This window comes from Falco cherrug, chromosome 9 (genome assembly GCF_023634085.1).
Source record: "Falco cherrug isolate bFalChe1 chromosome 9, bFalChe1.pri, whole genome shotgun sequence".
NCBI lineage: Eukaryota > Metazoa > Chordata > Aves > Falconiformes > Falconidae > Falco > Falco cherrug.
In genome coordinates this window covers 57,129,413-57,142,836 of record NC_073705.1, presented here as the reverse complement: position 1 = coordinate 57,142,836, position 13,424 = coordinate 57,129,413, and the positions used below count along the sequence as shown (strand labels likewise).

The following is a 13,424-nucleotide window of genomic DNA, read 5'->3' as shown; positions in this document are numbered from 1 at the left end:
TCACCTTTCCAGAAAACTGCCATGAAATTGTTTACAATGTTTCAAACAGGATTGGGGTGTGGATTCAGCTTCTGGAAGATGTCCTTTGGCTTGTCATAAGGTAAAGTTAAAAAGCAAAAAGAAACCTGAGGTGGCAAGAGACCCTGAAGGGTACCCATGAGTGTCTGTAGCAGTCTGGAGGCAGGTACGATGCTCCCTGCGGTGGGGACTGCACTGAGCCCCTGTGCCCACCTGGGAGCACCAGCATGCACGGCACGGGCTGCACCACCGCTGGTGTGCCGGACAGGGCTTGCTTCCCTCTTGCCTGCTTTGGGGAGAGGGGAAGCTTACACTGCTGGCGATGCTGCGGTGGTTTGCAGAGCCCACAGGTACTTTGCATGTGAGTGGGTTTCTGAGGAGTGACTGACACTTGTTGCTGGGGAGTGGGGGCAAGGGGATGGGTACCACAGCCCCTGCCCTGTCCTACAGGGGCAAGGCAATAAAGCGGCAGGAAAAAAAAAAGACAGGAATATTCTCTTTTATGGTTCCCCACCTTTAAGGAGTCAGGCCTGTCAGATACCACAGGCAGGAGAGTTTGACCCATCTCCAACACTTCCCTTGGGGCGGGAGCTGCAGAGAATGATTAGCTGGACCACCACTTCCCAGTCTGATGACTGCTACATCCTCAGCATCCACACACGTGGAAAGATCCTTTTTCACATGATGAGCTCACAAACATCCTCAGATGGCATTTGTTTCCTTTTTTCTCCAACTTTAAAGTCCAAACCTACCTGAAAAGTTCAATTTCTTGCTCACATTCTGAGTATATTCTAGTCTCCAGCCCCAAAAGAAAACAAAACAAAACTAAGGACATCTTTGCTCACAAGAGTAAAACATCTCCCCCTGCTGCAGGTTAAACGGGACTTTAGGAGGATGCCAGCGGCAGCGGCTGAAAGCGATCAACGGGCACTGAGTTATTGCGGAGGGTGGCTGGGAGCTGCTCTGCCAGAAGCATGCCCAGCAGCACATCCATGCCAGGCTGGAGGGAAAGGGCAATTTTGCTTTTGACTGGGGATTTTAGTTTTGGGGAAAACTAATTATTACAGCCACAAAAGGAGAGTGTGCAACTGGGGACAAATTCCTACTCTCCAGAACATAAAAACTGAAGTGTCTGTAGGAAAGGGTTTTATTGTCAATTCTGATTCATTGTGGGCTGGTTTGTGCAGCCCAATAACTGCAATGCAATAACTGTTTATTCTTTCGATCTTTTTTCTGCTGAAGTCAGAGTACCAGTCCCACTTTCATATAGATTTTAGAAAACCATTATTAAGAAGAAAACGATTCTAAATTATCGCCATTTGGAGTTGCATCTCAAGCCAGAGGCCTTTTCCAAAGTTTTATTTGTGTACTGAAGATGTCCTGCTCCAATACCGATGTACCTGTGAACGTTGCTTAGCATGCACTGTCATCAAATCATACCTATGTGTATTTTAAAGAATACTTCCCGCTTTGAAACCTAACCTCCTCGTGCTCCTGATCTTTTTCCCATCTGCATCAAAACCTTTCCTAAATAGCTTTGCTCTTAGTCGTGGAAATATACAATCGGGATGTTTTAGTACCAAGCAGCAGAGGATATGACCTCAAACAGCATGCCGTGGAATGTGTTGCAACGTTACTGGAAATTTTACAGAAAAAAATGACACCATTGTGAGTCAATGAAGTATGGTCATGGTGGGGCACTGACCCGTGCTGGGCTCCCGCACGCACCGACCCGAGCCCCGAGCTCAGCGCCCCGGCACTGAGCCAGCCAGCGCTGGGCTGCCCCGCTTCCCTTCTGCCATGCAAGTGCTGCCTCTTGGGTGAAGAGGTAAAAGCTGGATTTGAGCAGCTGATCCGTGAAGAAGGCGACTGCTCTTCTCCCATCATCTCCTCCCACCACGCATCTCCCTCCCGCCGTTGCCCAGCTCCCCACCCGCCCTGGCCCGGTTTCACCCACGTTCCCCCCTGCAGAGCTCTGTCCCCCTGAGCCCAATGGCCCTGCACCTCCCTAGCCGTGGCGGCCAGCAGCCTGGATGGCCAGCACGGGCTCTCCACAGCCATTACGCACGCTTCGCTGGGAAACGGCTCCGTGCTTGCTCGGAGAATGTACTTTATGGGGTCTCATTTCATGGGAGTTACTTTTACAGCTTCCCTAACTGCCTTGCATGCTCTGCTGGCCAAAAAATGGGTTTTATTAGTCCATGTCAATAAATCACAATCGACTCTTATAGTGCTATGTATATAAAACTATATATATATATATATATACACACACACACATCACATCACAGTTGGGGAAGTAGCTACTTTACTCCTGATTCAGAAGGTTACTCACAGGCTCTGGCAAGTCTATTTTTTCAAGCTGTATTTGCAGCTATTTCAGTACATGGTGTATAAAACTTTCAGCATGGTACAGCAGCCCTGAAATGTGCACGCTCTATACATTTGTGAGAAATCTGTATTTCTGCCATCATTCTGCATCTCACCCAGAAACTGGTTTTGAACAGGATCACATCTCATAGAAAGATTCTGAGACATTTACATTCACATCTTTTTTACCACGCACTACTGATAAGCAGCTGCACTTTGTAATCACATAAGTGAGAAATAACATGGTAACGAATGGAAGAGATCGCATCTACTAGAGACTGGAGGTGATTTTCTTTAGATGTTTCCAAGTTGATAGGTTGTGAGAGGAGATTAAAGGAAAAGTCAATGCAACAGCACGATAAATTATTTTCTACGATGGGGGGAGTCAACAATGATGGTATAAAACATGGCTTAAAGGCATGTAGCTCCATCCCAAAACTGTTTTCTAATGTGCAAGTAATTGCCATGTTAGCCACAAGAAAGTCATGTTTTGATGAACAGGAGGGAGCCAAGAGCTGGAAGTTGGCTGGGAGCTGGTTGACTCAGAGCTGAATGCTATGGTAGAGAGAAGAAACCGGGGGCTTTGAAGGGTCAGGTTGCAGCTACTTTTTGCTGACTATGAGCTATATTAGTGGGAAGCAAAAGTTGGGGTTTGGCACCGTGTTACAGAAGTGCGCAGCAAACACCCCCTGCCCTCACCAAGCTCACAGCCAAAACTTCTGCAGAGCCTTGGAGCTGCTAGAGCCAGGACTGCATGGCAACTGGGGAAATTGTCTTATTCCTATTTTATATGTGAGAAACAGAGGCAATCAAATAACTGTGTGATCTAAAATTACAGGTGAGGGTTTTGGCAAAACAGTTTAGTCCAGGTGCTTTGAGTCCCAAGCCTAACATTTTAATATGAGTTAATTTTCTCTCATGTGAGATGGAGCTATTTCTATCAGGAAGGCTTTCACCACGTGTAGAGCCCTTTTTAGTATTCACAATTAACACAAGCAGTGATTATTCTTCACTTTGCTTGGTGTACAGATGCTGGCTTCAGGTAGCAGCTCCTGCCCCCGTGGCACATCACTGCAGCCTCTTAGGAAGCACCACGAGGGCTTATTCTGAAAAAGTGAGCATGAGCTGGAGAAAGGTGATCTGCACAGCTTTACAGGGAGGGATTTGCCATCATCAGGAACGCTCCAGCTCCTGAAATACAGACAAGTAGCCGCATACGAGGTGGCAGGTAAGCAAGCCCCGATTTCTGCTGCTTCTCTTTCAGATCTGTTGAGCTATTGGAACAAGCCTCCCCACATCCTTCCCCAGCAGCTTGTGTTCCTTACCCCTGGCTGCTTGGTCTGTTTGGCAGAAGCACTGGGTAACACATCGGGTGGTGCACAGGCGGCGTATGCACCCTTGCCAGCCAGCCTCTGCATTTTTCCTTGCTATATTGGTCTCAAATGGGCAGTGTTATTTTAATGAATCACATTTTTGTGCAAGTAGACCTTCCTGGAAGGCTGTGCCCTGATCAGCACAATGTAGCCTGCTCACATTATTGACCATTTCCATCTGTTGCATCATTAATGGTATTACAGGAATCGCACTTATGTGAGTAGGGGCAGGCTCTCAGGGCACAGAGCCTGTCTTATGCTGCTGCAGCTGGGGACAAGAAAGCTGCTCCGATTCAGACACTGCACCTTGCAAACCCGCTCACCCTCTCCAGGCACAAGGTCTTTCCTGCAATCTGAGTTGATAAAATTAGCTCCAGACCTTACACCAGGCTGTCTTTCCAACACCGTGTAACAGCAGTTTGCAAAGAAGGCATTTTTGAGACATTTGAGTTGAGCTGGCAGTGGTGGGACCTCTGGAGAGGGTGGGAATGGTATTTTAATTCACACATGATGAACAAGTTTTATCTGAAACAACAAAAAAATCCTCATCAAGCTAGAATGAAGGTCAGAGGCAGGAGCTGGTCCCAGACTCAGCTTTCTGAAGGACACGGCAGCACCCAGAGCCCCAGCAGACCACGAGGAGCTCTCGGGTGCGGCCAGCAGGCAACCTCCCTCCAGCAGCGGTGACCGGCAGCAGCAGCAGGGGGGTGCCTGCAGGAGGGCAGGCGAGGGCGGGGGCTGGGGGCCTTGCCCTGCCCCACACCGTGTCCTGGCCAGCTGGGTACCGGGCAGCTCTCTGACCACCTGGGAGCTGCTGGTGCCAGCATCTGTGCTGCTAGTGTGGTCAGCAAGCTTCTTTTTGAAACCAGCATGAGTCTAACCCTAAAGCCTGCTATTATAGCTAAAAAAGCCCTTGGCTGACTGCTGAACTTGTACAAAAGCATGCAGCTGCATTTCTTGTTTTCATTCAAAATACTACATAGAATGTCACTAAACCTCTGCAGTCCTGCACATCAGAGGAACATAAAAGAACACAATCAAAGGCACAGTCATCAGAAAGTGAGGGATCACGTGCCATGCCACTCATGGACAAATGCACCCATGCAATAGGCCAGCCTCTTTCCCAGAAGAATCCTTGCAGCAGAAACCACTATATATTTAAACTTCACCATTCCTGCCCTCAAATGCTTTGAAGTTTATTTTTGTTTCTCTGGCTCTCCCAAAATGGGACACATCAATTATAACCATAGCTGTGGGTATGTGGGCAGGGAAGGGGTCTGTACAGCACAGAGTGGTTGTCCTGAGCTGCACAGCATAATTTGGCTTCAGACCAGGGTTGGGGTGGAGATATATAATTAGCAGGTTTTCAGCCTCTCATTCTCCTGCAGAAGCTAATTTTTAATTACCTGCTCTACCCCATGGCTGCCAGACTGATGCCTGAAGAGAGGGGGGCTCTCCTGAGGGACTTATTCCTGTTCCTACTTCATAGACCAGAGCAAACAATATAACGGTGATGAAGACACTCATGTAACATCCAGTTTTACCTTTAGGCCCAGACGAGGTGTTTCAGACTAGATGCAGACTCCAGAAGCGTTGATGAATTTTTGCACAGAGAAAGTGTTGAGTTGGTAAATGCAGAGCTATACGCACCACTTTCAGTTGCAGCATTTTTCACGTGTTGGTAACCTTCTTATAGGGTCGAGTAAAATAGCTTCAGGCAGAGCCACGGCAAATCCCAGCCTTTAGCTCATCAGTGCCTTGCTCTCCCCCTCCCCACGGGGCAGTAAGTGGGCAAGCACTGGAGCCATTGCCACCAGCCCCCACCTGCTCCCTGTGCTGGTCCCTCAAGCATCTCTCTCTCCACATGCCCTGAGGTCAGCTCGCCACCGATCCCTGCTGAAGATCAGCCAGGCCCCTCCCCCTCCTGGACAGCCCTGCATCACAGCCATATGCCAGTGTTGTCTGTTTTTTGAAATGTTTATGCTTTCTCTCTCTCTCTCTCTGGGAACTTCATTAACTCCAGCCTTCAGCAAAGTGTACCAAGGGTAATGACAGTTATTAAAACCTGCTGAATGATTAACAGATTATTGCTGCTGACTGATTCACCTGGAGCCCCAGCTGACCCTTGCTCTGAGCAGGTGGAGCATCTCCATGCCTTGAGCAGAGCCTTCCTGCAGATCCTGCAGATGTGATGGGTAGCATGGTGCCACCTCGGTCCTCTCTCAGATCCAAGTGCTCCTCTTCCCTTTCACCCAGTGCTAATAGCCATTCGTTATTTAAGCAGGAGGATGCTTGCTGCCTGCGGCATCACTAAATTTAGTCTGCTTGGAGACAGAAGGCGCCTTTTGCTGTTCTGACTTAAGAAGCATCTTGCTTCATCACATGCTTTCAGGAGGCCAGGAGAAACAGACTGCAGGGGATGATACTCTGATTCAATGAACCATCTCTTGCCTGGCCAGTCGCCCTCAGCTGCTGTGGAATGTGTTACCAGCACTTTAGATGTGAAAAAATACAAATAGACAGGAAAAATATGTTGAGAATTTTGCTTTTCTAAGGGATTTAGGCATTGCTCTGCCAAAGGGAATGAACGGATCTATAGTTTGCAAACCATCTCTTCTGTGAGCATCCAGCCCTGGCCAGCATCTGGGGAGAACTGAGGCTACCAGCCAGCAGTGCAGGTTTTCTGTTGGTACCTGGGGCTGGCTGCAGGCTGTGCTGACAGAATGTGCCAGTACCAGCGGAGAGGCAGACAGACATCTGGGTACGGAGCTGTGAGGCAAGGCAGGGGGGCAGTGGGACCCATTACGAGCAAGAGCTTGGCTTTTCCCTCTGCAGCCCAGTTGCCAGCTGGGAAAGCGCAGGTCCTGGGTGTGCAGCTTATGGGCAGCCTGCGCTGTGCTCCCTGGGGAGCAGGACCCTGACCCCGTGGGAGCCACGGTGGGATGGGCAGCAGGGACCCACCGCTCCCCCTGTGAACAGCAAGGGATGAAGTCACCCTCCTCGCTTCACCCCCTCACCTCCCACTGCACTGCCTCCAGAGCATTTCCTCTGGGATGCTCTTGGCTCTCTTTTGCCTGTAGCTACCCCTCTCCGGGAGGTGCCTGGCATGCCACAAGCCTGCAGCTGGCCCCAGGACCCCCAGGTGCAGCAGACACAGGGAGCCCAGCGCAGGGAGGAGGCACGCAGGCAGCCACAGATCCAGATCCAGGCACAGACATCCAGCAGGCAGGAGCCTGAGAGTGTTCAGAGCAGAGGTGGCCAAGGCACAGGCCAAAATTTCAACAAAAGGGGTGAAGCTGTATTTTAGAACTGTATTCATTCTTCCTCTGAAAGATGCAGCAAGAGCCCAGGTAAATGCTGGGGCAGAGGTACCATACAGCTCTTATGAGCCTGGAGCACAGCAGTTCTGTAAGCACACAAAGCAAAAGAAAGGAAAGTTGGGTGGTTGGTGGGGTTTTGTTTGGCTTTTTCTTTTTTTTTTTTTTTTTCATTTTCCCTGCATCCCAGCAGCTTGATCTCACCTCCCTCTAAGTACCATACATTGACAGTGTTTAAACTCCAGGAACAAAATGTTTTCAGCTCCAAAGCTGATGTTTTCTCTTGCTTCAGAGTGATATGCTTCATTGTATAAACCATTTTCCTATTTTATAAATTACCTTCAAATTTTTAGAACCATTTATTTAGTCCTCAGACAGAAATGGCCCTGATGCAGAATCCACGCTGCCATTTATGCTGATACGTACAATTTCAAAGCAGACCACACGACCGGTCCCCGTTTCCCAGGGTGGCACCCATGTAGCAGCAATGGCTCATCCCTCTGCTCCTCGGGCAGAGTGTTGGGTGGGATGGGGAGCCCGCAATGTGCGGGGAGGCAACAATTCACTGTCAGAGAAGAGCTTCTCCTTCTTACCCACCAGTTTCAAGCCACTGGTAGAGAGGGAGCTCACTCACCCCATCGGGCTGCAGCCTACCCAGGGCTGGGAGCTGCTCCCCGTGGGTTTGGGCATGGGCCATCAGCTGGAGATGCGCTCAGCTGGGGCAGCGTCCTGCCCAGTGCCTCACACCTGCCAGCAGTCACTGCCTTCAGTCCTGCCCGCTGCACTGCCGTGCAAGGCATGGGTGCCAGGGCCCTGCCCAGAATTAGCTCCTGAAAAAAGGGTATTTCTACATCCTGATGGTCTTCAGCACAGCATGCTGAAAAACATTTACACTAGCAAAACACACCAGTAGACATGAAAAAAACACCCAAATTTCCTACCCAAAATTTGCAGCTGTCTTGTGGCTCAGAAATGACAATCTGCATGTAATAAAATCAAGAGGAAAAATCTTGGTGTCCCCATCTTCTTCTAGCCCACAGTTTTAACAGCAGGTTTCGGCTGGCCAATACCAAAGCTGAGGAGGTCAGTTTGAGAGAAAAAAAAATAAAACCTTTTCCTTCCTGGCCTTAACTTAGTCCCTGCTGCTTGTGAGACAGGGACCAGCCCACACAGACTGTGTGGTGGGCTCAGCCATGGGCTGGGATGTTACGTGGGGCCACCCCCTTACATGCATTTTCTGTGTCCTTGGTAATCAAATCTCCAGATGAAAAATGTAACTGCGTGGTTTTTAAATTTCCGCTTGTAAGAGATGTGTCTTACAGAAAACGGATCCCTCTGTGCTATACATCCACTGGTGCTTTTCCTTTTGTTAAAGGTTTTCCTGAATATCTTCATTACCTTTTTCTCCTTCTAAAAAGACAGTTGGAGGCTGAGTCAGGCACCTCCCAGCAAACAGCCCTGGCCGCACGAGTCTCCCAGCTCCGGCTGTGGGTGCCGCTGGCCCTTCCCAAGGCAGGGAACCCAGGATGGCTTCGGGAGTCTGGCCCAGCAGCGGGACCTCCTGCCCAGTGCCAGGCTCTGCTGGGCCCACGGCCGCACCGGCCAGCCTGGGCACCGCACTGTTGGAATGGCTTCTCTGGCGGGACTGCAGCCCACCTGGCCGTGGGGCAGCCAGGCTCGCCCTGGGCCTCCCCTCGCCTCTTTCTTATGGGAAGAACGAGAGATGTTTCCCCCGGGTGGCAGAGCCAGCTGTGGGCTGGCTGCCACCGAAGGGCAAGGACCGGCAATTCGTGGAAGCTGATTTGCAGAACAGCCGGAGTTCGGTCGTATGGGCTTGCAGATCATTTGAAAAGTCCACAAGATCAAAAAGGCAAAATCTACTGATGAAATCCCTTCAGCTCAAGCTGGGTACACAGGGGGAACCTTTCAGTCCCTCCTCTCTGAGAGCTTTCCACCCTCTGGTTGTGCTCTGAGAGAGGAATATGATGTTTTTAAGACCGGTGGATGAGCCACAGTCTGGAACTTGTATTTTAAAGGTCACAAATAACTATGTCCCAATTTCTGAAAAGCTATTGGCCTGAGGTGGATGCCATTGTAACTCTTCATAAAAGACTATGGTACAAATAACTCATGTTTGTATTGGCCTTTTAAATCAGTGCATTGCTGTGGGACTTACCACCGTTCCCTGTTAAGGGGTAAATATTTGATTTAATTATTAAGAATTTAAGCAGCAATCATGTCTTACCAGTCATGCTTGTTAATGAAATGATTCTGCTTCTAACATCAGTGCTCTGTGAATAACACCAGTGATTCATTTCAACCACAAACCACTCTTTTTCTCTCAAACGCTTGATAATAAGAAAATGCTTGTGCATGTATGATAGTATTAACTCTCGAGAAGAAATAACTATAAATAATCATTGAAGGTTAGCGGTGATTTTTATGGCTCTCCTATGACAAATCAGCAAAAGAACACCCAGCCAAGCAGCAATGAAAAGCATTTGCCCAGCTGGCAGGCCTTGGTGGAGCATCCTCAGAGTGAGCTGCTCCTGGGGCTGCTGCATGGGCAGCGCCCGCTCTGAGACACTGCAGCAACTGCCCTGAAACACCACAGTGACTGCACGCAGCAAGGAAAAGCAGGTGTTACCCAGGGTGTGCTGCCCACAAAGCAAGTTTCCAGAAACTGGTTTTCATGGTGCCATCTGGAATGCAGAACCTTGAAGGCAGCTCAGGTGAACCTGCTCACTATGAGGGCTTCCCTCGCCAGAGGTATGCAAATGTCCCCAAGCATGCAGGTGAGCACCATTATCCCCAGCCCATCACATTGTGCACAGCTTTATCCCTCCAGGGCTCCATGGTTCAGTTACTTACACAGTTCTAGGATGTGGAGTAGGAAACAGATTATTTTGGGCGCTGTGAAGCAATCATTGTGCTTTATTACAAGCAAAAAGGCTATTCTAGGATTATGAAAACAGGCCTTAAAATATTGAAAGCCCAGAGTGCCTTGTGCTCTTCTTTTTTTCCATCTCTCTGCTAGAAAAGATGGATCTGCCCAGCTAGCAGAGCTGTTCAGCAGCTCCAGAGGAAGCCCCATCCCACCACCACATGCCATGGGGAGCAGCCCCGTCCTTTGCATACTTGTCGCCCTGCAAAAGCAGCCAGTGGGTGGGTAGAGCACCACCTGCCCCAATATTTAACATGTGTTTTGAAGGGTAAAGGGCCAGCTGGCACAAGCCCCCTGCTGTGCCCATGGCAAGGGCAGGCGCTTCTGGGCTACCAGCCTGGAGGGCTCGGCACTGCCTGCAGAGCTGGCAAGCAGACAAAACCAGGCTGCTTTGCCAGCAGCAATAAAGGTCAAGGTGTGCTTATCTAAATATCACGACTTCCTTCTGTGCACACACTCTTCTGTGCTTTTAAAAGCTCTTCACCATTTATCCTAGACTATGAAAATGTAGCATCGTACGTTGCGTGTTCGCATCCACGCAGCACGGGTGGCAGCTCCGGCAGCACGCTTTGTGCCTCTTGCTGCAGAGGGGCTCCTTGCCAACGTCCTCTAGACCCAACTTTTTCCTTCTATATAGAAAAGCTTGTTGGCTTCACACACCAAGAAATACTAGAGGGAGGGACAATGGCTTTTAAAAAATAATGCATCATTTCTAGTTCAGTCCTTCTGGCACATTACTCACCAAACATGTAAAGCTTTGAATAGTTGATCCTGTGTGCTGTAGAGGAGCCACCAGTTAGTAACTGCCAACAGGTGACAGCCAAAGGGCTTTGCTTTGGAACAGTAGGTCTCCAAACAACCTGTAAATCAAAGCCGCAAGTACTGAGCCATCAAGACAGAGTCACTCAGCACGCTCTGATGTTTGTCTGTGGTGGTTTTTTTTAATTCAACAGATTGCACATGATGTTTGATAAGGTGTAAAAGAGCCAGCTGATGTCAACAAGGGGCAGCACTGCTACTGGCAGCCTCTGGTTGATGCATGGGGAATCACACCAAGTGAGCAGCTCCAGCGATGGTGTTTGGTGGTTCTCCGGTATGCCGTGTTTGACAGCTGCGTGGTTGGCCTCTGTCTTCACAGATAATAGCTCCTGTTATACTCAAGTATAATAATTCTAACAGCCATGAGGGCAGGAGCCCCTGTGAGACTTTCCTCCTAGGACAAGAGGAAATGCAGTCTGCATTTCCTACTTGGAAACTCAACGAGTGTTAAAACTTTCTTCCAAAGTTTTGCCTGAATGTAAAATTTCCCTTGAGCCAGGATGTGCCTTCGCTGCTTGGTGTCTGTCATTTCAGCACAAGGTGGGTGGCCCGCAGGGGATGAAGCATGCCCCACCAGCCCACCCTGTCTCCTGTTGGAGCTGCACCTCACTTGCTTGCAGGGTCTTTGGCCCCCATTCCTCCTGCAGGCAGGACCACCTAATGATGCTCAGTCTTACTCACCCCATGGTTTGCTGACAGCAGCTTCTTGGCTTTGTGCATCTCCTCGCCTGAGACGGTGCAGGGGGGCAGGAGGAGGTCCTCCCATTACCCCCCTCCATGTGCTGGGGTGCAGCTGCCCGCAGAGACGGGGACAGATATGCAGAAACATGCCGTGCTGGTGAGCAAGGCAGTACGTTAAGGAGTCCAGTCCCTCCTACAAGACACGATAAAATCCCTCAGGTGTTCTCTTTGCCTCAACGTTTTCTGAATGAAAGCAGACACAGCCACAAAAAGGTCTTCACCCAATATACCTAGCGGGAACACAGGGAATTCTACAGGGTGGTGGTAGCTCCCTTGGAAATATTACAGCGCCGACATGGGCAGGAAGAAGGTGCCTTCCCCTTCACCGCAGGTAGGCAGCCTGTGTTTCTGCTGGCGGGGCCTCGAAACACCAGCAGCACGCTCCCTAAAACACCTGCTTTTGTTTCATGCCGAATGGGGGAACAAAAATACACATATATGTCTTCTCCCTACAAGCCATAGCATCTAGGGAATGAAATGGTCACTCCCGCACACAGGCACATGGGAGGAGAGTGGTACATTAACAACCAACTAGACCCAGTTTCTGCCCACCACTACACCCACATCCAAAACAGCTCCCCTAGGGTCCTGCTTGCCCTCCCCTGCCAAGGGCCAGCATGGGGAGTGGTGCCGGTCACCTCCTGGCCAGAGCTGCCCACCACACACCTGCAGCAAAAACCTCAAACTGGCAGCAATGCTTCAGGGAAGTGTTCAGCATGGCAGGGCTTTGCAGCACCACGGCTGGTCCCTGCGGTGCTGGCAAGGTGGAGGGGGCCCTTGGGCCCCTCAGGACCCCCCAGAGACCCTCCAGGGAAGTGCTTTGGTCTGGGGCTGGTTTCCCCATCGCCCCACTGTACTGAGATGGGGCCCACGCTTGGATTTCAGCTGCAGTTTGTTTTATTGTAAGCAATTCCCCAAGCCAAAAATCATTGCAAAATGCATCAGCTGAGTTTTTCAATCTAGAAAAGGCCAGAAAAAAATCTTTTTACAGCTCGCAAGTTCTTTCTCAAAATCTTTGACTCAGAAGATGAAGCAAAAGCACCCCTTCCTTTCTGCAAAAATTCAGTTTTGAGAAACTGATGTTTTTCAAAGGAGTAACGTTGGGTGCAAATAAAAGCAGAAAAGTGGAGTCTGCTTCCCTGCAGCTTTCCTGCCTGCTGTTACGGGGTTCTGCCAGAAGATGGGACCGTACAGTGCGGTACGGGGCTGCGGAGGTCAGCGGGGACCCCTGCTGCGGGGACCACCCCTGGGCCGCCCCTCGCCCCGACCCTCTCTGCAGGGTCTGGGCATCCTGGCCGGGCTGTACCTGAGGTTTACGAGCCTCAGCCTCCAGTCAAGCAATGAGTAGCCGTTTTCTCATTCCTTGCTCGAATTAGTGACTTGTTTTAGGAATGCTGAGAAGGATATTGAGCTTTCAGCTGAAAGTAGATCCACATATTTAACAGCACCGCGGGATTTCCAACAGCTCGTTTGTTTGGGGTCAGTTTCAGTTACTGGGGAGAAAGCAAGGGTTTGTGTGCAACAGCTCTAGCTAACCCTGTCCCACACCCCTGAGAAATTTCTTTTTAAAGTTTTTTAAAATGCTTCTGTCACTGCCTGATTTCCCACTAGATCCAACAGTTTGCTGGTATTATTGCTGGTTTTATATGAAACCCCAGTACACCGTTAAGCAGTGCCTGCCTGCCAGCACAGCTGCAGTGCTGCAGGCACGCACACTGCGGCTTCCCAGGAGCTGCATGGCATGCCACCCCTCCCTCCCGCCGCGGGGCTCCCCGCTTCTGCGACCCCCGTCCCTGTTCCTGCTTGTCACTTGGACTCATTCAGTTCAGCTGCAGATGCAAA

General features: G+C 50.0%; 1 protein-coding gene across 1 annotated transcript in view; it reads right to left on the bottom strand.

The window, feature by feature from the left end:
* Positions 1-2,227: 2,227 nt before the first annotated feature.
* PWWP2B (PWWP domain containing 2B) overlaps positions 2,228-13,424 on the bottom strand; it is a 93,950-nt gene continuing 82,753 nt past the window's right edge. The window contains exons 4-5 of the transcript XR_008733867.1: positions 11,523-11,715; positions 2,228-10,882 (exon numbers count right to left, since the gene is read on the bottom strand). The gene's annotated coding sequence lies outside the window, so the exon portion shown is untranslated. The remainder of the gene's footprint in view (positions 10,883-11,522; positions 11,716-13,424) is intronic.